A 27,608-nucleotide genomic window follows, 5' to 3' on the forward strand; every position below is an offset into this window, starting at 1 on the left:
TTTAGCTCTGGAAGTTTCTCTTTAATGATGTTCTTGACCATTGATTCTTCCTGGAAATTTTCTTCCTGGGTCTCTGGGACTCCAATGATTCTTAAGTTGTTTCTGTTGATCTTATCATAGACTTCTATTTTCGTCTGTTCCCATTCTTTGACTAATTTTTCCATTGTCTGCTCATTTGCTTTAAGTTTTTTGTCCAATCTCTCCTGCTGTATGGAATTGTTATGTATCTCATCTTCCACAGCACCAAGTCTATTCTCAGCTTCTGATAACCTGTCCCAGAGCTTATCCATTTTGTCATTCACTTCGTTTACTGAGTTTTTTCAGGCCTGTTAGTTGACATGTTATTTCAGTTTGGAGTTTTGTCATTTCTGCCTTCATATTTTCTTGGTTCTTATTAGTGTTCTGTTCAACTCGATCCATGGTTTCTTGGAGTCTGTTGAGCACCTTCCATATTGCTAGTCTAAAGTCCTTATCTGAGAGGTTGATTAGTTGTTCAGTCATTATCTGGTCCTCAGAATTGTCATCTTCATTCTCTATGTCTGATGCTGGCCTGCGCTGTTTCCCCATTGTCACATTTGTATTGTGGGTTTTTCTACGTGTTGTAGTGGTATTCATTGTCTATATGATGTAGGCAGCACACTCCTCTGGCTCCTCCCTTTCTGGATGGGCTGACTTGCCTCTAAGGGAGGGGAGTCCTCCGTGGATGAAGCCTCACACTGGGTCAAATCTTAGGCCCGAGCATGTAACAGAGAAGACAGTCCAGAGAGAAATGTTTGCTTCTGTGATATAGCGCCGTTCTTAGTGTGATTTTTCCTTCTTGTTGCAATGGAGTTCTTTCCTTAGAAAGAGTGCACGGCCGCGTAGCGAAGCGGAGCGGCCGTGCTCCTCTGAGCCTCTTTTTGCCCCACTCGCAAGAGTTTCACGCAAGAGGACAGTAGACAGACATAGACAGGTCACACTCACAGTCTTTCACAGCTGAGCCCCCAGTCATAAACATTTTTTACAGGACCACCAAGAATCATATTTCATGTTAGTCTCACCGAATGCAAACGAATATGCAAAAAATGTTAATGCACACTGAATTAATTATATCTGAGATTTGATTTACACATTAGATGATTAAATATGTGCATTTGAAAGTGTCCCTGAAGGTATTCAAGTTACTTTAAATAATTGTCCAGGGCCTTTTAGCTAAAGTGACTTTCCCCTGTGTAGCTTGCTTTTGTTATCTTAATTTTCCAGCCTCTTAATCTTTTTTTTTAATATATTTTTTATTTAAGTAACATGATCATATTTGGGTTACAGTCATAACCAGAACACCCCGCTTCACCAGTGCAACATTACCCCCTCCCCTCTTCCCATCCCCTGCCTTTATTCAAGACAGGCATTCTACTACAGTAATTTGTTTTTAAGTTCAGTAAGTTGCATTTTTTTCCTTAAAGGATAAGAGTAAAAAGTCATAGTAAAGGTGTGATAGTGGCAATCGCCAATGTTTGCAAAGGTCCAGAAAAATGGAGAAAATGGAAAAAAAATCCTTGACCTGATTACAGAAAGGCCTCACCCCAGAAGTTTTTTGGCATAAGACAGACTCTGGGTTCCAGGCATACCAGTCTATCCAACTCCAATCATTCTCAAGGTCCTGGTGAAACTTTTTCACACTTTAGCTATTGTTGGTATCAGACTCTTACATTTAAAGACTCTGGATTCTGTGCATTTCTTTAATCGAAGTCAGGCTGATGTGGAGCATCCTCTAGTTTCAGCATATCATTAAATATGGAGCTATCTGCCCTGCATGCAGACTGTTTCTGAGTTGCCTGGGTGTTGGGAGCACTCTTTGGAGTAAGTCAATGCTAAAGCAGTGGTAGGTCTTCTCTGGTAGAGGCTTGGATCCTGGTAATGTTAAAGACAATTGTGGTTGTTTCCATAGATGGTATACATTGTTCAGGTGTGTGTGGGCGATGCCCATTCTTCTGAGGCCTGAGCCAAATCATTATGCCAATGTTCAGGGTAAAAGGCCTAATTACATTACCAAATTTGTGTTCCCATCTCTATTAGATAAGAACTTGTTTGCATATGTATTATTTCCCCATTTTAATATGCCTATGCAAGAGAAGCAATGCCACAAGATATTGTTGGTGCATCTGGGGGCTGAAGAATAAAGTCCAACGTTTCCCGTAACTTGGTATAAACGTGAAATCTATACAGAGTTACTCTTCTACCAGTATTGCTTATAAAACAGATCTCACAGGGGGAAAATCAAACAATCAAATAACTAATCTAGTGGGCAAAATTGTCACTATATGAGGATATTCGAAAAGAGTTATAGATGTTAAGGAAATACATCTGAGATAGACAAAAGAGATACATGTGACCCTTTTATGTTTTAAAAAGAAAAAAAAGAAAGAAAACAAGGGTATTTGAAGACAACAGGCAATAGTTGAGTTTGAGACATGTTTTGCGGAATTACAGAACCCTATATTGTCCTTGAACTAGGGGTTTTGCTGAAGCTGATTCCGGTATCATACAACAGTCCATAGTTTGATGGGGGCATGAGGGGCCACCAAGCATGGGTCAACAGGTGTGTTGGTTGTAGTTATTTGTAGAGGCATGAGCTGGGGACCAAGAGGGTGTCTTTCAATGAGGAGCTGGATGGTGGTGTTGGGGCAGAAGGTCAGTCTTGGTGTCTACTCAATTAGGAACTGAGGATAAGGAGGGTTGAATAAGGGGAAGATAATGGTTCAGGGTTTGGGTATGGAGGAGGTAGGAGAGACACAGGGGTGAGGGGAGAGGCAATACATAAAAGACTAGACAATAAAGGTCAATTTGAGTGTTTTATCAAAATCTTGGGCATCCTGATTCTATTCCTAGGAACAGTCTAGGATCAGGATCGTTTGGGGATAATGCTTAAAAAGTATATTTGTCGCGCGGGCGCATTTGCCGGTTTTGAAAAATAGTATTACTAGCAAACAAAACAGGGGGTCTAATATACATAGGGGAGGGGTTTCCCTTGTGCTTTCTTCGTGCCCTTCTTCTCATTTAATTCAATAATTATTCATAGAGAGCAACATATACACAGAACAGTTCTAGAACTCCAGAAGACTGAGAGATGCTACATATAACCTCTTACTCTCTAGAGATTATTTTTTCTTTGGTATAAGAAACAAATGCACATACCAGCCCTTACACCATGAGCTCCAGTCAAACTCAAATTCACATAATTTATTTTTTGTTTTGATGAGAATGTTAGGAGCTGAGTTTCTAAAAAAAAGTTAGGATGAAATCCTTGTTTTTGGAATAGCAGAAAATCTAACCTTTTGATTTCTAATCCATGGTGCCAAACCCCAAACTACTCCTGGCCTGGAATAAGTGAGCAGCACCAGAGGAAGATCTTGGCCTCTCAGAAGATCTCATGCTTAGTTAAATCTGGAGAAATTATTTGTCTTTAGTCTTTCTAATTTCATGGAAAAATCAAATTTCAATAGTAAAACAGAAGCCTCAAATTAATTGGAAAATGGAAATAAAGGCATATACTTAGTTGTTAACTAAGGCCATTAAAATAAAAAAAAATGCTCAGCAGGATTTTGTATTTTGGTTTTAAACAAAGGGTATCAAGGGAGGATATTTTATCGTTTGGGGTTGTCAAAAAGCCATTCAAACCAGACCAAGCAGTATCGAGAATTGAACCCACTTCCTTATGCATGCCAGTACATAACCACATCTTGTGAGCTTTCTTCCCAATCGCAAGAAAAGGTTATCAAAACACCTATCATAAATCACTAAAAGGGAATGATCTGTGTATAGGAAATATTGATTTAAATTCAGTAGCTGAGTGCATTTTGTTGCTCACTTTCCATTGCCAGTTATCTTTGGAATCTATACTTCTATTTTTGTGACCACTTGGGTCTCTGAAAAATTTCATTCTGTTCCTAGAGATCAGAGAGGCAAGACTAGGAGTATAGACATAGATAGTGAACAACGAGACCTTTGGAAGCTGTTCAAAGGATGTTGTAAAGATTTTGTAAAGATGCTCTCATCTTTTAGAGATCACCTAAAAGATGTCATTTTAGTTCTAATTATACAAGGCAGTGATTGAAACTATTTGACAAAGATTACACTCTGAGATGGGTTTTAAATAGGATGCCTTTAACATAACATGAACTTTAGAAGATATGGCATGACATATGTACACAAACTTTTAAAAATATTAGAGACCAACTTTGTAGAAAGAAAACAGGAGGAAATGAACATGAACGGTGAGCATTTATGGTAGTCCTGGTAAGCCATTGGAAAGGGTGAGGTTTTAGAAAATTATTAAGTTTGAATTACATCAATAAAGTGCATTATATCATTATAATCATATATGTGGCATATATAACTATATTATAATAAAATACATAAATATTTTATTATTACATAAGTAAAATCCATATTTAAATGTATTTGGAGGAAATAATCAAAGGGGGAATCATAAAAATAATTTTAAATGTCTTTTTGTGGTGTTTGCGTGACAGATAATGAATGAAACTTCAATGGACTCTAGTATAGAAATCATCAAAAAAGAAAAGAAAGGAAAAGAAGAATAGTAGTTAGATGGGAGAAAGGGAGTTCAAGGAATTCACTTTTAGACATGGTGGATTGACATGTTGTATGAGGTCTGGATGATACCTAGTAATTGAGAACATGATTCTGGGTCTTGGAGAAAAGATTACTGATAAAGACATCATTTTGAAGTCAGCAGAGAGATGATTGTTGAAGTTAGAGGTGCAGAGAGCCCAAAGTGAAATCCTGACAAACAGAGCCAGACTAAGAAGAATGTGGAGATTGGTGACTATTGTTCCAATTTCTCTAATACAAGCCAAGAGCATGGGGAATGCACATATATGACACTCTCAAGGAGAAGCAGAAAAAGAGCTAAGCTCCAAGTGTGAGGTACATTCTCAAAGACTTTCCAAGCAGAGACCAGGAGGAAATGCTTGTCTTACTTTTTACTGAAAAGTTTTCCCAAAGGACTTAGTAATGAACAGATTAAGGGGCTTGAGTGACAGTACAGTTGATCAGGCCTTTCCTTGCACTCCACTGACCTAAGTTTCATCCTGAGCATCTCATAGAGTCCCCTGAGCCTCCTGGGAGTGATTGCTGAGTGAAGAGCCATGAGTGAAGAGCCAGGAGTAAGCTCTGAAGACCAGTAAGTTTAGCCCTCCCCCCAAAAAATAAAAATTAAAAAAAAAATAAATAACACAAATTAAGGCAAGCGGGTGAAGAAACAACAACCATTTTCTCATCTAGAAGGACTAGGGCTGAACAAGAAATGGACCCCTCTCAGAAGTTCCCAGGTGATGGCGATGCTATTCCATGGACTACACTTTGAAAACTATAACCAATTTAAAAATAAGCATCCAATTTCCACCTGGATTCTCAAAAGGGTTCTTCCATTGCTTTGTTCATTTTGTATTGGGCTGTGGGGATTCATTCAATGAGCTGATGTGGTTCTGTTGAGTTTAGAGTTCTACACAAAATGCCTCAGCTGAGGTGTCTCTTGTTTGCCTTGAATATGGTTCAAAGGAGCATGCCAGAGAACTCACTGGACAAAACATTCTCCAACTGAGTTCTCACTATTAATAAATAAAACCTGCTCAGAAAAAGGTCTTCTAGGGATCAATGTTCATTTGGCTGAACCTGGTTAAACCCCAGCACAGTCCCTCTAGCATTGGAGAGGCAGCACTGAAGACCTCCAACATTTTTAGAGTATCCAACTAATCCCCAGACTGTAAGGTTGAGCATTGTAGCATCCTCAGGCCTTACGTTAAGCTCAACCAACCCGGTTGGCTGAGAATCACTGGGTGGGATCGGTGAGACTCCTGAACACTGCTTCAGAGGCCTGTCACCCTCAGAAATGAAGCCCTCCTCCTGCATTCTTTTTAGTTATATCTGATAACTCCCCTACATGTATTATTTTTATTCAGCTTTCCCTAAATTCTCAGGGAAATGTGAAAGTTCATTTTAAGTTGATTTTTTTCTACTCTCAGAATTCTTTTCTTTATCATAAAAATATTCTCTACTATTAACTTTGCATTGTGACACATTTTTTCATTTAGACTATTAATTGAAAATAGTGAAGAAAATAAAAGAAAGGCTCAGGAGCAAATGCAGTACAAACCTTTGAGTAGGGTCTATTTGAATGGTATTTACAAAATACAAACCTTAGTGCTGGAAACCAATGTGCCTTTGTGTGCATTAGCATGTTCTGAGACTCCATTTTATGTCTAATATTAATTTGAATTAGTAAATGTGAATTCTGTCACAATGCACAGCAGTAGTCTGTTTGGCACTGAGTGTCTGGCTCACCAAAGCTGAACATGCAATGTTTAAAATATGTTTGGAATCAAAACCAAAGGTAAATGGTTATTTAAAATAACAAACATGAAGAGCCCCTTTGTGTTTTGGGGTTGTTTTTGTTTGCTTGTTTGATTTGGCTCTGTAAGTGCCAGGTGCTGCTCTAAGCATTCACCAACAATAGCTAATTTATTTGTTTGTTTTGGCCTCACCCAGAGGTGCTTAGTGCTTACTTTTGTCTCTGTGCTCAGGGATCACTCCTGACAGTGTTGTAGTGATCAAACCAGAGTCAGCTGTGTATGAGGCAAATATCTAAAAACCTGTCTATCTCACTGGCCTACCAGGAATGGCCCATTTTAATCCTCACTAGAAATTGCCCTGTCCCATTTTACAGACAAGGAAAACAGCACTCAGGGAAGAAACTGGTAGATGAGCTGAGAATGAAATTCAGTTTCTATTTCCACTCTTGTGTGCAGAAATGTGACTTCTCCATGCAATGAAGAATAGTTCAATAAGAGAATGTGTTTTATTTCAGAAACCTGGCCACATTAATTTTGAAGTCATATTTTGTTCACATTTGACATTTAGAATATTTATTGAGCACTGACAAATGGATCCAACTCAACAATTGGCTCTGTAGACAAGATTGCAGATTTGTTCCCTTAAAGTTCATCCTGGTTTTTCCATTTTCAAATTCCTAGCCCCACTTGCTTCTACCAGTGATCTGTCATCTCTCTCTGTAGTGTTTTTTCTTTATTTGAAAAGAAAAAATAAATTGAATCCTATAACTGTAGCATTTGATTTCTAATTTCTTCTATGGATCTTAATAGTTTTTGAGATTCAGACATGTTTGAGAAGCTTATTACTTTCTATTCATTGTCTGAATATGCCATAATTTGCCTGGTTCTATTGGTTAATGCCTTGGTTGTTTCCATTTTTTCCCTAATGTGAATGAAACTTCTATGTTTTATTCAAGTATTAAAAAGAAAAACAGCCAAAAGTATAGCTCCCTAAGTAGATGGCTGACTTCCAGGTCATCAAAACCTGTGAGGAACAGAATGTATTAAGGGGGACCCTTATTTGACCTTGATGATTTGAGCTTCCTGGAGCAACTTGCCTCTCTTTGGAGTTTGCTTTCATAAATCACAACCTGTTTTCTTTTCTACCCATGCAACTGTTGGAGATTGTAAAGCTACAAGCCCACTAACAAGAAAGACTCTTTCAAAAGATGCAAATAAGTTGATTGAAGCATGTTCATATCATATTCGAAAAGTTAGAGCAGCGATAAGTTAAAATGACATTGCCATTCCAACATGATTCACCCAGTTCAACAGTGAACTGTTCATTGTGATTCTATTGTCAATAATAATTATGCACATAAACTAAAAGGACAGATATGCAATCATTGATGAGTGAAAAAAAAGGGAAAAGCTAAAATCTTTTACTGGTAATTGCTCATTCGGGTGAAAGTTAAGTTGTAGTTGACAACATTTGATTAGAAATTATATTTGTTTCACTATTTCCCATCTTTGCTTGGAAAGAAAAACTAAAAAGTTTCTATTTTTCCTAATATCTAACCACTAGAGAAAATAAAAAGCTTATATTTTTCCTAAAAGTATCCTCTGACAGCCTTTCTGAACTTATTGAATATTCTCTTGACAACACCTCTACACAGTTAAATGTTCTCAAATGTGCTATTATTGTGTGTCATGTGCTCGTTATGGTCTCCTTTGGTGAAAGCTTAGATTCAATCTGTAGGCCACATGAAGATACATATTAGAGAAGACAGATACTTCTTTCCCACAAGGACTTGAAAAGAATATAAACAATGAAGACCAGAGATATCATTCAATAGATTGAGTGCATGCTTTGCCAACAGAAGCCTCTATTCAGTTCCCAAAATCACATGGTCCCAAAGCATTCTGGGAGTGAACCCCCTAAACACTGAGTTAGGAATAGCCCCAAACACCACCATGTGTATAGTCACCAAATATATATATTAATTTCTAAGATACATATTATTATATATTACATTATATATAACATTCTAATATTTATATATTATATATCATATTTATACAATAATTCCTAAAATATACAATAATAATATAGAATGTAGATAGATATAGAATATAGATAGAATATATATAATATAGTATAATTAGGAATTATTTCTTTCTATTGCATTGCATAGTAATGAGAACAAAAATTTTAAAAGCTCAGAATATAGTGCTGGTCTCTTAAATCAGAGGCATGATTTATGGATCATTTAAATTTTAATAGAGAAAGTGGATCCCTTATGCTCATACACATGTATATATTTATGTATTCCCTATACACATAGATGAAATATTTGGAAAGCAAAAAAAATGCAAATAAGGAAACTGGATTGTTTCACAAACCCAGTGCAATTTCTGTGACTGCTTTAGAAATTTTCCTTGAAATAAAAAGAAATCTTGAAGCCAGAAGAGATTGCAAAGGGCTGGGGGACATGATTTATGTGTGGAGGCCCTGAGTTCAGTCCCTGCCACACATAGTGTCCAAGCACTGCCTGGCATGTCCCTGGAGATTTAGAACTCACCTAGCAAAAAGAATTCTGCTTTAAATAAGTAAGCAATTTGGAACCAGAAAGATGGATAGGTAGGGTATTTGTTTTGCTTGTGGCCAATCCAGGTTCCACCTTGGCATTCTGTATGGATGGTCCCCAAAGCCTGCCAGAAATGATTCCTGGCCTGAGAGCTAGGAGTAAGCCCTAAGCACTACCTTGTGTGGCCCAAACTCCACTCCTTCAAAATTTACCAAATCAATTTCTAGTCTCTTACTATGCATTTTTCCCTAGGGGAGGGGCACATCTAGTGATGTTCAGAGATTATTCTTTTATTTTTTTGGTGGGGGGGCCACACACCAGGTAATGCTCTGGGGGTTGCTCCTGGCTGTGTGCTCAGAAATCGCTCCCGGCTTGGGGGACCATATGGGACATTGGGGATCCAACCGAGGTCTGTCCTGTGTCAGCTGCATGCAAGGCAAACGCCATACTGCTGTGCTATCACTCTGGCCCCTGCTCAGGGATTATTCTTGACTGTGCACTCAGGAATTACGCCTGGTGGTACTCGAGAGACATATGGGATGATGGGGACGAAACCTGCATCAGCCACAATCAATGTAAGGCCCTACCTGCTCTGTTATTGCTCCAACCCTTTCATATTTTGTTGTACATATTTTTAAGGACAAAACAGTCCCCTTTGAGGCATTTAAGCCAGACATAACTTTCTTTTCTCCCTATGTTATTATTTTTATTAACTGTTAATGTTTTCAATTTCAAAACAATCTATTTCATGATTTAAAATATAGAGCTTAGAATAATATACACTACATATCTGAGATATGTACGCCTCAATATTACATGTCATATTTATATCTCTCAATATTATATAATATTTTATATATCTCAATCTTATACTCACATTTATTATTTATGCTTAATAATGCTCTGTGTTGAAGTGATTTTTATGAATATAACTATCAAGTTATGACTGGGACCATACCATATTAGAATATTTGGAAGCTAGAAGTCACATACTCTTTATCTTCTATCTTTAGATCACCTGAACAGAGGATGTAAGGAGTCAATAAATTCTCTTTGAATTAAATAAGCTACTTTACTATATCAGCAGCCAGAAAATAAATTTTTATTATACTTCTGATTAATGTAACACATTTCAATAATGGATAGAAATTTTGACTCTAACATTTTCTCAATAGCAAAAATCACTAAAAAAAAATAAATGAACCATGTCAATCTTAGAATCTCTGAATATCCAATTTGCTCAGTTTCTTTCCTCTCCCTCTACAACTCCTGTCCCCACCTCCTGATCTTCCTCTATCCTCCATTTTCTCATCCCATCACATCCAAGGCCAACCCTGCTAACATTAATAAAGTCCATCTTCAGCCCTTGAATGAACATGATTGATTTTAAATTCTACACCTAACACATTGAAAGGCCTTAGTCAGAAACTTACAAAATTTTTTGTTCCTGACAGTATTTTTAATTTATTTATTTTTTCTTTTGGGTTGCTTTACCCCCTATTCTTCTAGGACATTTTTCTAATATTGAGGCTTTCATTCATACACAGCGGGTCATATCAGTGCTTAGCTCTAAAGTATTCTCCCTGTGTATACATGAGCAGCAGAGTCTCATCATTGATTGATAACTTGTCATGAAAAAATAGAAGTCCCAAAACCAAAATCTATAATTAAATAGAATTCCTAGTTTGTTTATTTTCAAAAGCATGAGGAATTATTTCCCTTCCTCTCTATGGTGCTCAGAGGGAGTTTTGCTTCGTTGCTTTTACTAGATGTTGTATTTTTGGCAAAGAAAACAGTTGGTTTAAGTTTCAAAGAGCCTCCCATTACTCTCATTGTCTTGTCCTAAGGTTTCACAGGCACTTTTTTTGGTAGGAAGGATTATCTTTGACCAGTATCTAATTTGGGAAATCTAGCTAGTTATTTAATGTGACAGTAAAACATCACACTTAAGAGTTTTTTAGTTCTTAAATGACATTCCTTTATAAAATATTGATGCATATCCTATTAGAAAGGAGAGAAAAACTCAGTGATTTTTTTGGAACAACTGACTTATGCAGCAATGTTTATGTATAGTCTCATATTACTGCTTCATTAACTACACATGAATATGAAAGTCCCTGCTCTCTTGTTTTCTGTCTGTGTGTCTGTGTATCTCTCTTGTCTCTTTCCTTCTCTCTCTCTTCAATAGTTTAAATTTTGTCCACCTATCGTTCCAGATTGAATTTGCTTATCAATCTTTAGAACCAAGAAGATCTTACTCTGCACTGTGAGGAGGGAAGAGAAGAGAAAGGGTGGCCCAAGGGGGAAGGAGTGGGAAGGGGAATTGGGGAGGGATAGACCCACTAGGAAGGCCCATGGTGACTTAGCCAACCCAACTGGTGTTTCCATGCATGGTCCTAAGAATTATGTGTTGCTTGTGCTAGGGAGCATCTGGGTGACCTATCCCTGCTGGTAGCCTCCAGACTATATCAGAGATTTTTCTGGAGATCATGGGGATCAAAGGACTTGAACCCCACTGATGTACATGTATCTCTAGTCTCTGTACCATCATCTTGCCCTCTTATTATTTATTTACATTTTTTAAAATTTATACTGTGTCACCTGATTTATGAATTTGAGTTTGAGGCACTCGGTGCTCCAATATCAATACCACCACTCGTGACCACTTTTCTTCACCAATAGCTTCACATCCTCACCCCCATCTGCAACTTTTTTTTCATTTAGGAACTGTGGGTTACCACTATTTACTGATAGAGTTTCATGCATACCACTTATGCTACTGCCAGCACCTTCTTCAATACCAGAGAGACCCCTTCCATTTATCATTGTCCCAGTATTTCCTTCCAGATCCTACCCTATCATCCACCCCAATGTCATAGTGTGATGTTTCTTACTGAAAACCAGTTCTTAGTTTCTATTGTCTTTGGACGTTTGTTATTCTCCCTCCTATGTTTCTTGATAGACCACATTTGACAGGAATTATTGTGTGTCTGTCTCTCCCTTCTTATTAATTACACTCATTGGTACTCTCCAAATAAATCCAATAATATTCCATTGTGTAGATATACCATAGTTTCTTTATTCAGTCATCTGTTCTTGGCCACTTGGATTGTTTCCAGATTTTGACTTGTGTGAATAATGCTGCAATGAATATTGGAGTGTAGATAAATAAATGTAGCTTCTTCACTGTGAGAATAAAACCATGCAGAAAGATGCTTTTGCTGGTTTTCCATTCCAGTGTAGAGAGGAAAGCAGTTCAGAGGTCAATTGATTCTGAAAGGAACCTGATTCAACAGGCTGTGAACAAATAGGTTCACAAACAAATTTAGTTTTAACTGCAGCAAAGTTGTTCAAAGTTTCATCTGTCCTGATGGTGAACAGAAGCTATTTTCTGAAGGCAGTAAGATTGCATCTCTATGAAGCTTATATAACCATCTCTGTTCATATAGCTATTGCTTTGTTTAAAATAGGGAACAATAGGGCCTTGAAAATAACCATGCAGAAGGAGGAAACTAAATTTTTGAGAGGTTTTTGTTTTTGTTTTTGTTTGTTTATTTTTTGCTGGAGGGATTGCTTGTATTTGAGCCACACCTAGAGGTGCTCAGGGCTTTCTCATTACTCTGCACTCAGGGATCACTCTTTGCTGGCTCAGGGGATCTTGTGAGGTTCCAGGGATCAAACCCCAGTCAGCTGTGTGCAGGCAAATATCCTGCCCACTGTACTACTATACTACTCTACTACCTCTCCAGCCTCTAGCAGCATTTTGTTTGCTCATTCTAAGATGCTGCCACCCTTCAGTCTCTGGAGCATTGTGCTTGAAATGGAGACTGATTGTTTTATTGACAGAGGGAAAGTAATTGTGATATTTTTTTTTAATCTAAGACTGCACTTTCTGAACAGTCAGAGGTTTGCTTTCATGAAAGACTGTCAGCAATTTCCAATCTAAGCATCTCAGTCTCTGTGTATGGATACTTTGCTTCTTTGGATATTCACCTACATGAACACTAGAAGGGAGGATTATCCATCCACTTTCCAAGATGAGTACCTGTTCACATTTGTCACAGACTAATATCTGTTCTTGTTTTTGAAGAGATAACATGTGTGTGTAAATATGAGAAAAGGGAAGACAGACCCAGCTCTCTGTCAACACTATACATATTCTTTTAATTTACAAAGAATTTTACAAAACATCTGTTCCTCACTCGAAACCAAATATAGGTAGATTGTTCGTTAATTCTTTATTTAATATAATTTGCAGTAATCTTTAAGAATACAGAAATAATGTTGAAAGACATTATAGATTTTATAGAAGTATAGAACTTACAGAATTTATATATAGAAATAATATAGAAAGAAATATATAAATAAGAAAAAATATAATCTCTCACTAGTTTCAATATTATTATTGCACTCAAAAAAATTGAAGAATTTCAACTGTTTTCAAAATTGGAGCATAAGCAATAGAATACCTGGTTTTAAAATATCATTGACATATTTAAATTTATATGGGGTGAAAATCCCTACAAACTACAGCAGGAAAGGCTGAAACACGCAAATATTTATGATTGAACTGGAGAAATAATACAGTGGATTAAAACACTTGTCTTGCACATAACTGACCTGGCTTTCAGTCCCAGTACCACATATGGAGCCAAGAGCAATTTCCAGGAATGATTCCTGAGCATAAAACCAGGATAAGCCCAGAGAACCTGCAGATGTTACCCAGTATACTATATATGTATGCTATATGTTTGTATGAATTAAAATTATAGCCTTTGTGTTGATTATGTTGATGAGGGCAAATTGCACATTTTGCCATAATTATGAGAGTATTTGCTTGGATGTCAAATTATGTTTGCATTTTGTTACTGACTAGGATAATGTCTAGCAGGTATTACTAGTTGAAAAATTTAGAGTTGATAAATTTTTACTAACTTGACTCATGGACATAGATAAATAGATGTACAGCTAGATAAGATGCTTTGTAGTCACAATTAGATCACTTCCCTAGAAAATACCTTCTACAGTACACAGTAGGAACTCATTGCTGTTTAGTTAAATTTATAGTCTTGAAATCTTTTAACTTTGTCAGTTTAGAGTCAGATTGCACCTGTAGAGTAATCAATCAATGATATGGCATCTAAATCTTATGTAAGAGTAAATCAGAAATTATTGATCATGTTCCCAGCTACTTCATTTATTGGTTTAGAATGAAAGACCAGAGAGATTCATTGATTTGCCTAAGGTCCTTTCATTTGGTCTCGTAGAAAATGTTAACTTTGTCTACGTAAATAGTTATAGCCTAAGCATTCTATGCTTGTTATTTTCTCATTTACTCAGCAAACTATGACTTATTTGTATAAATCTATGAACTTTTTAAGTAGGAGAGCATCCAGAGATGACTGGACATTAATCTACTGAGCATAATTGATGGACAGAAGCACATTTATAAAGAGTTAATAGAGAAAAAAAAGAGTTAATAGAGGGATGGAGAGAAAGTTTTGAGGTTAAAGAACATGCTAAGAGGCAAAAGACCCCAGTTGAGATCTGAGGCACCATATACAGTCCCCCAAATATTGCCATGGGTCATTGCTGAACACCGTCAGAAATAGGCTCAATCTTTAAACACTTTGTGTTCACCCCCAAAATTAAATAATAAGTAACTAAATTAGTCTGTAAATCATCTTTTTAAAGTAAATACATAATTCTACTCTGTAATGTTAACTTGCTATGCTATCATTTAATAAATATATTCAAATATTGAATCACTTATTGCTATACACCTAAAGTACATCTAATGTAATTGTCAGTTATAACTCACTAAAAAGTTTAATATATGTAATACATGCATAATTTTAAAGATGGAAAAATATGTTGTGACAAACTCGCAGAAGAACCGAATAAACATGGAAAATGAACTAACTAATCCAATCTGAAAGTTGGCACAGAGACAGTATTAAGCCACAGCTTCACAACAGATAGGAGCATTGAACGGACTTTTCATTGTATGCATAATGTCTGGGAAGCCAGGATTTTAGCAAAAACCAAATCAAGTCATCATCAAGGGAGCAAAAAAAAATAATAATTTTAATGAGCAACCAAAGACATTTACTTACAATCTCATCAACATATGCAAAGGATGTCTACTACCTATTCCACTTTGTGGAAGCTTCCAACAGGATTCAGACATGTTTGGCAGTTTTCATGAGCTCCTAAAAGGTCAGATGTCCTGTGCTTTCTCCACCTTGGTCCTCAGAACATGTACCAAAGAACTTAGCAACATTGTAAATGTGTGATAAATGGTTTCTTGAATTAGCTTCCACCTACCAACCTGTATGTTAAAAGTGGGAGAAAAGAAACCAACGACAAGTTGTGTGATTTCCTCTAGATAGTTACTGTCTAGGACAGACTCCCCAGTGAAACATTTATCTTCAGTCCTTGAAAGGATAATTTACCTTCCACAATTATTATTAATACATTTTACCAACTTGTGACCAGAGCAGAAATTGAACTGATGAAAAATATCTGTCTCTTTTCATCCTTGGAGTAGTTATACCTTTCAAAAAACTATCTTTTGGGGGATTCCATAGACTGTTTTTCAAGTCTCAGGTTGCAAAACCTGAATCATTTTATCAATAATGTGCAAGATAGAGACATGTCCAAGGTTACTCAAGCAGGGTCATAAATCAATTCCTCAATGATATGTCTCACAAGATTAAAGAAGAGAGCTCATATAATGGTTGGTAGATGGAAAGTACCATACAAGTTGTCATCCATTAAAAAATGATGCAAAAAAGCAATTGCATAGAAATATAGTAATTTTATTATCAACCAGGTTCAAGCGCATTTAGAAATTGGAGAATAAAATGAGCATAGTAATTATTTTAACATTACAATTTGGCAAAATAAATTATTACTTTCATTTGCCAATGAAATAGATCATATGTATTTCCACTGTAACATAGAAAAGCAATACCTTAAATGAGTGATAATGTTTTTCATTTGTCCTTGAAGTCTGATTCAAGCATTCATTTCTTTCCCATTAATGGCAGGTTATTACCTCAGATTGTCAGCCATCAGTGTATGCTTTTTAAAAATACAGACAGCGAAATTCTGATGCTGCTCAGATTCATAGAAAATGGAGAGTACCAGGTGACCCTGACTAAAATCTACTCGAAATTGAATTGTAAAGATAAGTTGCAAATAAACTATAATTTTCTTCCTAATTCATTCTTTGAACATTCACTGTTTCTGCCCCATGATTTTGACTTCTCCAGTTCAGCTCTCCTTTACTTAATTCTTTTCAGGGGTAGATACATTGCAACTATTTTCCAGTCACCTCATTTTGCCTCCTACACAAGCACCCCAATAGCTCATTTGACTATTTCAACTCATCATCATCTTACAAAAAGTTAGACTTCAATTCTGGCTAAAAGTCAGGCCTACCTACTATCTACTAAGAAGTTGAAACTTAACAACTGATTTACATTTAGCAAGTCTACATTTCCTCATAAGTCATAGAATTATTTTGAGGGTTACATAAAACTATATATATACATATACAGATACATATACATATACATATACATATACGTATACATATACATATATACACACTGTGTTTACAAAAGTAAGTCATTTTTGGGGGGACTTTTTTGTTGGCACTAGTAAACTTAAAATTGTAGTTGAAATTTCCTTCAATCCTTTTCAGTGCTGGTTGATTACTGGAATTGTATCCATTTACTATAAAAATGCTGTAAGCTATAGTCTCACCCCTGTGTCCCCCTCAAAAAAAGAGTAAAGCCATGAAACTTGGTCATGTGATCAAAGCCAAAGAGAATTCAATTTAATATAAAGTCATTTCACTCAAGTGCTGTGTGGCAGGGAATCTGCTGAATAGGGTGTTTGAACAGAGCACCTTGAGACCAATGTCACAGAAAATATTCCTTCAAATAATTAATGGTGTGTGTGTATATATATATTGCCAGCTATCTTACTGGAACCTAGCAATCTCTCAGGGAAAATCAGTGGTCCTTGCCCAGTTGCCCCTACCATTCTGATATATACTTTTCTCAATGATCATTATCCTGAAATAAACCCAAATTAAATTTTATGAACCAAGATTGAAATTATGTGCCTTCAGTATTGAGTCTTCTAATAGCAGTTATTTTTATTGGAGTATTAAAGCAATTGGCGTGAGTCATCTTGGAAACTCTGCTTTTGTATTTCAAATCTGGTTAGGAGGCTGTCAGCGCTTATTACCATGGGTTGGAGATATTTGCTTATTAAATGATTTTTACCAGGGAAAAAACCCATTACAGGAAATATCTTGTTTACAAGGGTGTCCTGGGGATAGAAAATAGAATGCAACATGTAACATTGAATTATAGAAATAAAATAAGCTGATTCAGCTCATAGATTCAATAGAAACATGAGATATTACTTTACAAGTCAAAGGCAGCTCAAACTTAATTTAACTGACAGGTTTTTACTAAAGGATGTAAATATTGGGTGGAAATATTTACTGGAGAATACAGAGCCCATTGAGTGTTATTCGAACACTCCAGTTTAGACTCTCACATTGAATGCTTCTTCCAAAGTGATTTTTCTTTGTCTTATCCACAAAAAGAAAGCAAGAGCCCCTTATAATGGTGGGTTTCCCATGGGAAAGATAGAGGAGAGTTGAAGAGAACCAACATTGATGAGATCACCCCAATTTCACCCGCTGGGCGAGTGTCCTTTGTCTAAGGACTCAACTTCTTGGAGTCTAAATAACCTCACTTGTGAATTGATGACAAGTATATAGTAGGGGTTAGTGCAGAGTTCGATGTGGTACCATTAGTAAAACTTAAGGGGATACACTTAAAGTAGTGAGTAGACAAAAAAGTTATCGCTGAAACCACCATCAGCTGCAGTATATGAATCTATGAATGTGAAACAGACCAACTCCACTGTTTTTCATGTTTTATTTATATATGTCTATTTTATATATATATATTATATATATATATATATATATATATATATATATACACACATATATACCCGCAAATAAGCAAACAGTTTTTTAAGTCTTACAAGAGGGCAACACCATTGTCTAAGAAATCAGAAAGAGATATTATCACCAGTATTCACACAAGTTGTCCCAATGGTGACAGAGAAGAACTTGGGTCCAACACATTGTCTCTATAAACAGTACTGATAGCCCCCCCCCCCGCCTCATTGTCTTTAAATAATGTAATTCCAGTAAGTTTACTTTGGTTCAGTCTTGACTAGCTTTAAAATCCACCCAGAAAACATGACAGAAAGACTTATAATTAAACAGTGATGATGAGAGTCAGAATGCTAAGAACAAACAAACTTGTGTTGAACTCTTGTTATTTCCTGCCAAGGACACCAAGCTCTGAACCCCAATTCCTCTTCAAACCCTAGAGACAAATTTGTGGATGTGGAAAAGGAGTTCTTTTGACTTGCCAGAGAAGAAATAACCAGAGGAATGGTGACAGAGCCAAACTGAGAAAAGTGATGACTAGATCCTCATGTACCTTGTACCCAGACTCCACACTCCACACGTACTACCTCTATTGGGATCTTTCTGGAGTTGTTTTCTGTTTATACTGGACCACATCTCTGATACTGGAGATCTTGCATAAATGTTTCTCTAGACCTACAAATTTTTATGATATATTCCAGGTGGAAGTAACAGAAAGCTTTTGAGATCACAATCTTAGACACTGGGCAGAGCGCTCCCTTCCCAAAAGCTCAAAGTTCAGTTCTCCTCAGTGCTCCCCTTTCCCACAGGAATAGTAGCATCTCTCTCCAAGAAGCTAAAATAATGAAGGAAGGTGCATCATTCAGTGCTCACATAGCTTCATTCCACAGATTCAGACATTCATCTGTTCCCTTCACATAGTGCACTGGATTAATTCACTCTTCCATCAGCCATTTGCCTAATTTACACCATTAATTTTTGCCTGAATTATTAAAGCAGCCACCTCATGACCCATATCCTAGCCCCTCTAGCCCACTCTCCATATCCCAACCAGCACTATCGTGTATCAGTGACAACATTATTTTCTAGACTTCTCTATGCTAAGATTCTTAGTACTTTTTTCAACCACTTTTGTTCTATTCTAGTCCTTTATGTCTCCTCTTTTCCTCCTCCCAGATATATTAAGATACTGTCTTGAATGTGATATACTATTTTCATTCTGAGGCTTTTTCCTTCTTCACCTGGAACATAATTACCTCTCTGTTTTCTGTGTGTGTCTCTGTTTCTCTCCTTTCTTTTACCCATCATCCTTTATTCATTATTTTCCAAACCTTTTTTAAAATTAGGCACTATAATTTACAAAAGTGTCCATAATAGAGTTTCAGGAATACACTGTTTTAACTCCAATTCTTTATCATTTCCTCTTCACAAAGTTGACTCAGTTGTTGCTCTTAGATTTACTGCCCTTAGTTCTAGAAGAATAGTCAAAAGAGTAAATAGAATTCAATGAAAGAGAAAAGTAAATGTATTTAAAATATGTTTATTAAATCAATCTATAAATTCATGGCCATCATTTTTCTAAGAATCACCTATAAAACAAGACCCATAAACCCCAATGTCTTAATTTTGCTCATTCTAGAAGTGATTAATTAAATAGTCACAGATACATTTCTCTTGGTTCTATCCCTCTCCAGGAAACTCTGGGCATTTTGAAATAACTGGGAAAGCTAATGTCATAGTATAAGAAAACACAGCTGCCCAGTATGACAGATGGAGCCACATGACATCATAGGAGATCGTGAAGTAAAAAAAAAAAAAGGAGTTCTCGGTGGCATCAGAGCATATTGAATGGTCTAATACTGACTCTTTACACCCCCCCAAAAAAAAAAGCTTTTATAAGTATGAAATATATTAGACATCAAAAAATAAGTCTATTTTAACCCTGACTTTGTCAGGGAATTAGAATGTGTCAGCTGGTAGCACAAATATGCATGTGTCAATCAGGTAGCTGAAAGAGTTGGTGAAATTATTCTCTATGAAAACCCCATTTTAATCATAGTTTGAGAAGAGGTGTTAAGTTCCACATGGAGAAACTGTTAAGCTCTTTTGTGTCATTAGCAATGCCCTGAAAACTCTCCTTTGGCTAGATTTTCTGAATCTCAGGTCTTCTCTCCTAACTCTCTGAGATGTGCTAAAGAAACTGTCACTTTAAGGTGACAGCTGAGCCAGCAAATTTGTGCCACACAGTGAGGTGGTTTGGTCTTGGCAATGTTTCCTTTTAGATTTGGAGAAGCCCAAATAAAGAGAAGTAACCACTGCATCCTGCAAGTCGTAAAGGTGCAAATTATTTGGTTGAGTTAGGATCTCTAGTTGTCAAATCAAAAGTCGTTTCCAGCCAGTGGGACCTCTATAGATAAAACACATAGATGATGTTTTCAGAGCCTTTTTACCAAAGAAAATTCTACGAGGTAACCCAAGTCTTAAGATAAAGGCTATACTGAAAGGTGATAGATGTCTGCCATTTCTAGTGTGGACAAAGTGACACAAAGTCCCGAATAAAGAAAAATATCCTAGGGATTAGTTCCATAGTGGAGTTCATTTTTTGTAGTTATTTTCTCTCTCCTTTTTGTATTCATTTCTTTTTTTATTGGATATATTTTTCTCAATTCAGAAGTAGAAGATTGGCACTGAATGGGGACATACTGCACCAATCTGCAGGAAGTTTTTTTTTTAATGTATACTTTATTTATAAACACTGTGGTTTAAAAAACTGTTCATAATACAGCTGTATCAGGCATTCAGTGTTCCAGGTCTAATTCCACTATCAGTGTAACTTCCTTTCCACCATTATTCTCATTTTCCTATCCCCTCCCCCTGAGCAAGCACAAAATGAGTTTATATCTCTTTTTATCATTGAATGACTAATGAAATTATCAATAATACAGTCAAAGAAAATTTGTGAAAATTGTGATATTTCACAGTGATGTCATTAAATCATTGTCCGAGAGTTTACTAGGCTTCTTGTTGCTAGTTGTTATTGTTTATGTGTTATTGTTTATTTATCTTTATGTTTGGTTTTTGTTGTTGTTTTTGTTTTTGAACCACACCCAGTGACACTCAGGGGTTACTCCTAGCTATGCACTCAGAAATCATTCCTGGCTTTGGGGGACCACAGAGACCCCAGGGGTCAAACTGAGGTCCGTCCTGGGTCAGTTATCTGCAAAGCAATGCCCTACCACTGCACTATAACTATAGCCATTATTGTTGATTTATCTTAGTTGACTTTTCTTCTACTTTTTATAGCTAATTTGCTATGTTTCAATTGGGTGGTCAGGTTTATGAATTTTTTTTGTTTGTTTTTGTTTTGGGGCCACACCCTGTGACGCTCAGGGGTTACTCCTGGCTATGCGCTCAGAAGTTGCTCCTGGCTTCTTGGGGGACCATATGGGACGCCGGGTGATCGAACCGCGGTCTGTCCTAGGCTAGCGCAGGCAAGGCAGGCACCTTACCTCCAGCGCCACCGCCCGGCCCCAGGTTTATGAAATTATACTGAGGGCGTGGTCCAGGAATTCCAGGGTCTGTAAAACTGTGTCAATTGACTTTATATGGCAGTGGTTGTGGATCCTCTTTCCAAAACTTTGACAGGGTGGAAACTCATTTATTACTTTCCTAAAGGCACAGCAAAGTTTTCAACTACAAGACCAGTGTTCCTATGAATTTTAGTGTCTTGAATTGCTTCTTTTCCAAGATTAGTCGTGAATCTGTGAAGCTGGACCTATGAGTTTACATGGCAGCAGCTGTGGGATGTTGGAAGCTTGCTTTTGAATTGAGAACCCAGGGAATACAACGCTTGTAGTTTGCCAGAAGAATCTAATAAAGCAGGCATTGGCATCTCCAGCAGCCCAGTGCTAGCAGAGTTGATGAGTTCCAGGAGTAGTTCAAACACCCTCTGGACTTGAGGCTGAATTACAATGTCAATCAACTTTATTCCCTTCCCAGCCTCCTTTTCTTTACCCAGGGATCTATTAGCATTAGCTAGATGTCCGAAGTCCCTGACTTACTATCGAAGACTAGAAAGTGGATTGGATTTGGAGATACACAGACATGGGTTTGAGACCAGTCTAGTCAATCATTCCTTGGGCTATCAGAGGCAATTTTCACTTAGAACCGCTGCATCTCAGTCTCCCAACCTATAACTGGAAAGTGATCTTTTCATTCATCAAACAAATGGCTTTTAAGAACTTTGTACATGCAGGGGATAGTGTTAGAGCCTGATTTTCCCAATTCTTACCACAGGCTGTGTTCTTTACACTGACTGTATAGAAAGAGGAGGTACAGTAAATGTACCCCATATACACCTCAACACAGGCCCTTTGCCTGGTCTGTATTGTGAATTGGGGGACCAAAAAATGATACCTGCTCCTAGGGTAGGCATAAAGCAAAAAGCTCATTCCTGAATAAAAGTAAAGGAAACAGAGACATGTAAAACCTTCAGATCATTACTTGCTTGTCTCATGATGGATATGTGAGACATATTACTGTATCTTAAGACCTGATTTTAGTTAACAAATAAGCCTAATCCCCTATGTAAATTAAATTTTTTAACCTGTCAGTTACACATGAAGGTGTTGGTCTGATTATCTACCTAAAGAAAGAAAATCATCTCAAGGGCAACTTTTCATCTACACCCCCATAAAGGGCTTACAATTTTTAAAATAAAGTATTTTAACATTAATGAATTGATCAAGGTCATCGATCATTTGCTACTACCTACTCTGCTATAAATCATATACAAGATCAATTCTTCTCAGGAATGTTGAAATCTGTAGGACTTGTGAAAATAATATATAGCACCTGAACAGTTAAGCATTTTAAAAGCAACAAAATTTGAAATGATTGATACAAGAAGGCATTTTACAAGAGCCAACATAATTTTAAATGAGTTATGTATTGTGCAACTATAAGAGACATAAGAATTCTGAGAAAAGAGAAATTACTTTCTCATTGGAGAATATGAGAGAGGCATAGTCGAACTTTAATGACTGTTACTGCTCTCAAATATTTGACCTACAGATTGCCTTTGTTTCCCCTTCAATAATATTCTAGCAAAGCTCATTAAGGAAGCCAAGTCCATCCACCAATTCTGTCTATTCATTCTGTTTGCAAAGAGTTCAGCAAACTCTACTTTGCAAGACAGGGATCATCATTATTATCAAGGCGAAGAAGTATTAAAAAGACCATTACTAAGTTCATTCTCAGCAAATAATATACATTATGAATCTGTGAATTTGGAGGCACTTCTGTATATAATCATAAGACCTCATCAACCACAGGAACCCTTTATAAACACACCCTGACTTATTTGAGTCTTTCTGACAACCTGAAAATGTGAAAAAATTAATTAAGTTTCCAAGACCACCCAGCTGGTTACTAGTAGACATTAGATCAATTTCAATTTTGAATCCTACCCACCACTTTAAAATGTCATATTCTAGGAAAACTTTGCCACGTTGTTTTGTAAAAGTAGCCAGAAATCATGATAGCAAATAATAGCATAAGAATCAAATATACTTTTGTCTTTGGTACTCAAAATGCAGCCCACAGACTAGCAGCTTTGACACCAGTTGTGATCATTTCAAAGATTTGGTCATACCTCCAACTTCCAAATTAGAAACAGAAGCTTTTTGATTTATATGCACTAAATCTGAGACACATTTGAGAAAATTCCCACATATCTATCTAGGTTGGATGCAATGAAACACATAATATTGTGCAGATTAGTTAGCCTATAGGAAAGTACTTTTAGATCAAAGTGACCATATAATTGTGAGGCTTTGTAAAATAACAATAATTGCTCTCATTTACACTAATTCAGCTTTTCGTATCAGCAATTCAGTCCTATAGCATTATAGGATAACAACTAGCCAGAGTTATTGGGAATTTAAGGTAAGGAAAGTAGATTTATTTCAAGTGTAATACTTGTCTTCGAAGAGATCATAATTTTATGTTAAGGTACCCCTTGAGCAAATATCCCAACATGCAGATAGCATTTAATTATTTGGAATGATCTGGAATGGTCAAAAAGAAAGTAAAATAGAAATATTATCGATCATTATGATTATACCCTTAAAAGGCCAAAACGATAATACAGTAAATAGGGCTTTTACCATACAGTCAACCTGATTTTGATTCCCTGATATCCTATATGGTACCTTGCTTGCCACTAAGAGTAATTCCATAGTTTGGGCCAGAAGTCACCCCTGATTATCATCAGGTGTGGCCCCAAAACAAAACAAAAAGAATATACTCTAAAATTTTCAAATTATTAACCAAATTTATGCAACTGGTATAGATTTTGAAGCCATTAAAGAAACAGCATTGGTCTGAGACTGAGGATTCCTGTCATCCAAAATCTAGATTGATGAACATAACCCTGGACAAAAGCCAAGCTCCCATGCATACCCATGAGAGAATTCTGGAAGATTTGCCATGGAACCAATCTACCAAGAAATCCCATCTTTGTTCCTTTTCAACTTGGGCCCCTGGTTAAGTCATTTACTCTCTCCTGTCTCATTTTCATAGCTTAGAAAAATGGGAATTAAAAACGAGGGGAAAAAAGGAGAAAAGCGTTGTAAACTTCTGATTTGTGAAATATTCAGTAGAAGTCTTTGATTCATTTTTCAAGTCTTAGAGATCATTCTGAACACCAGTCATTAACACATTTCCCCTTTCTTTAAAGGTATTTATTCTCTGTGCCTTACATCATATTATTCATGGAATTATCTACAGATATAATTCCCAGAAGTGCCTCCATGAGATCTTGTTCCCACATCCTTGTCTCATCTTTCTTGGTGGCTCTCACAGTCTATTTCCTTCACTGCTTGACTGATTTCCCCCCCGAATCTAATGATAAAACACTCCTCCTACATTGTTCCTTTCTAAATTCCTAGGTATGAAAAACCAAAGGTTTCTACTCTGCCTTTAGATTCTTTTCAGAATTCTTCCAATAGGTCCATTTCTTTCCCTGTGCATTTCACCGATGCCTCTTTGCCAACCATAAGTATGTCAAAACTCAAACCCATTATTCCTTTGCTTCTCTACCTTGTCTTTGGTTCCTCAGCAATAACCCAACCCACCGCCCACACCAGCTTTCCCACTATTTTAAGCCAGAGTTTACTGTCCATTTGGAGTCTTCTCTTTCCCTCCCCTAATAGTTTTTTTAGGCATAAATTGTTCCCAATTTTTTTACATTTTATTTTATTTTATTTTTTTATTCATATTTTTATTTTGACCCAAGTGAATTTGAGAAACATGGTAGATCTCACCACATTTATATTGCACTTTGCTCTTCACCACCGTCATTTCTTTTACTCAAACCATCATTCACTTTCCCCTGAAGAGTGCCTTCTTCTCCACCCCCAGACTTGTCTTTCTGAAAACTTCAAGGCCTAATGAAGAATCTCAAACCTTCTTGAAGGCAGAGTTCCCCAGAGCAAAAGCCTTTAATTTGGTGCCGCCTATGAGTTGAATTTCCTTTCAGAAATCATTCCCAGGACACAGACGCACATGCCAGACCTGAAAAATAGATCTGAGTTAAACCATTTTCAGTTGTGCGCAGCTAATTGGTCATTCCATTCCTCGTCTTGACACTGTTTGGTGCCTCATTTCACATTTTAGATGGACTCCAAAGTTTTGAACTAGACAATGGCCATCTGTATTCTGCCTCATCGACTAGACTCATCTTCCTAAATACCTAATCCATACCTGCAAGTGTGAGAAATATACCATTGTCCAGAGGTCCTAGAGGCCAGAGGAGTCTCAAGAAAGGAGACAAAGAAGGAGCTTATTATTTATTGAAAAAAATCATAAATTATAAAAAAAATCATAAATTCATTGGTCACTTAGGTGGCATGTTTTCATGGGCAGTTGGTAGTGGTCTGTATTATCTTGGTACATTATTATTACAAACCTAGACATGGCTGGGATCAAATTACCTAAATTATAATTAAAAATTAATATTTAAAATGAAAAGATATATGCCAAGGAAGGGCAGTGATATACCCTGGCCACAGGGTTTTGGCAGAGTTGGGCATAATCACCAAAGGGCCAAGCATCATGTCTACTTTCCCACATTTCTGTATTGAGATTGGTTTCCCCAAAAGTACATGATATCAAACTCCTACCACTGCAATTATGAACAAATGTAACCAGAGTTCCCTGGTAAGGAGAGAAGTCCGCTTAGATTCTAACACTGAATTTCAGAGAAGCCGGAGGCAGGATCTGAGGATATGGGCTGCTCTTCAATGACATCTTTTGAGTTGACACAACCTGAATTTGTGTCCAAGATGAAAAACACCTCAGAAATGTAGGTATGGTTGTAGCTAGAGATATAGTGATAGAGACAGGAGAGACAATGACTGAGAGAGCCTGCAAATGTTGAGTGTGTGACCCCAAAAGTACCCCTGTAGAATAATGAGAGTGATCATAGTTTTATGTCCTCTACTCAGTCATACTAAGCCCTGAATCTAATAGTGCTGATGGCCAAACATTCAGGAACAAAGATTCAGGCATTTTTTCTGTTCCTGCAGTCTTCCACTTTTTGGGCAACTCAGATTACATTGGTTCTACGACATATTGGTCTGGACCTTCGTGTTAATGCCAAGTCATTTGACTACAGCTACGTGTGTGCCTATTTATATTCAGATCCATGCCCAGAAGTTCCCAGAGGTGTGATAAAGTGTTGCTTTTCAAATGAATATAAAATATACATGGTTCTCATATTAGCTACTGCATAGTTTTCTGGCGCCTATGAGCAGATTGATGGCCATGGGTCCAAGTAATTAGGAGAGCACTGAAGAAAGAGACTGTTAACATTTCATATTCTCAGATGAAATGGAGCCTTTCCAGATCCTAATTAAGTCAGCTTAATTCAATATCACTTTTTTAACCTACTCTGTCGGCCTACTGTGCGTAGAGAGGACACTGGAAATCGTGGAGCAGATGTGACTGCACGTTGATCAAAAAGGTCAGAGAAAGTAGCAGCTAGAAAAAGAGATTAGGAGGTAAGTCATCCGCCTTGCATCCCACCTCATTTTGTTTTCTAAACATTGCTGCTATGGTCACTCGAGCATAAACCAAAAAGAGCATCTGAAAAGCACTAGGCATAATTCCCTCAACAAAAAAAAAGATTAGAGAAAACATAATAATGTAATCATCAAAATCAGACCCCCAGGTCATGTTTCTGAGTTCGAAGCTCAGATTTGCCCTTTTTAAAAATGTAGGCTTATGGAAGAAGTTTTTATCCTCTTCATGGTCTTTGCTTCTCTTTTATAAAATGATATTTGGGGCTGGAGCAGTGGCATGGGAGCTATAAGGCACTTGCCAGTGCTGGCCTAGGATGGACTGAGGTTAGATTCCACAGCCCTCCCATATGGTCCCCCCCCAAGCTAGGAGCGATTTCTAAGCACATAGACAGGAGTAACCCCTGAGCGTCACCGGGTGTGGCCCAAAAAAGAAAAGAAAACAAAAAAATATGATATTCAACCTTCATTAGGGCCATGTGAGGGAGTAAGTAAATTGCTTTTTGAAGCTGTAGCTATCATTTCATACTTCCAAGTATTTAAGGCCTGGCGCAAGAATTAGGCTTCAAGAAGGTAAACTAAATCATCAGCATCTTCATTTCCCACTAAGAATTGA

The 27,608-nt window shown here is 37.0% G+C and overlaps 1 protein-coding gene and 1 non-coding gene across 2 annotated transcripts in view; both read left to right on the top strand.

The window, feature by feature from the left end:
* The window catches only part of GPC6 (glypican 6), a 1,177,499-nt gene that overhangs the window by 898,826 nt on the left and 251,065 nt on the right, over window positions 1-27,608 (top strand). The window lies entirely within an intron of this gene.
* LOC126016564 (small nucleolar RNA SNORA51) lies at window positions 22,187-22,319 on the top strand. Its single transcript, XR_007498358.1, has one exon. It is a non-coding gene; the product is annotated as a small nucleolar RNA SNORA51 (small nucleolar RNA).

Source organism: Suncus etruscus, chromosome 8, assembly GCF_024139225.1.
Source record: "Suncus etruscus isolate mSunEtr1 chromosome 8, mSunEtr1.pri.cur, whole genome shotgun sequence".
Classification (NCBI taxonomy): domain Eukaryota; kingdom Metazoa; phylum Chordata; class Mammalia; order Eulipotyphla; family Soricidae; genus Suncus; species Suncus etruscus.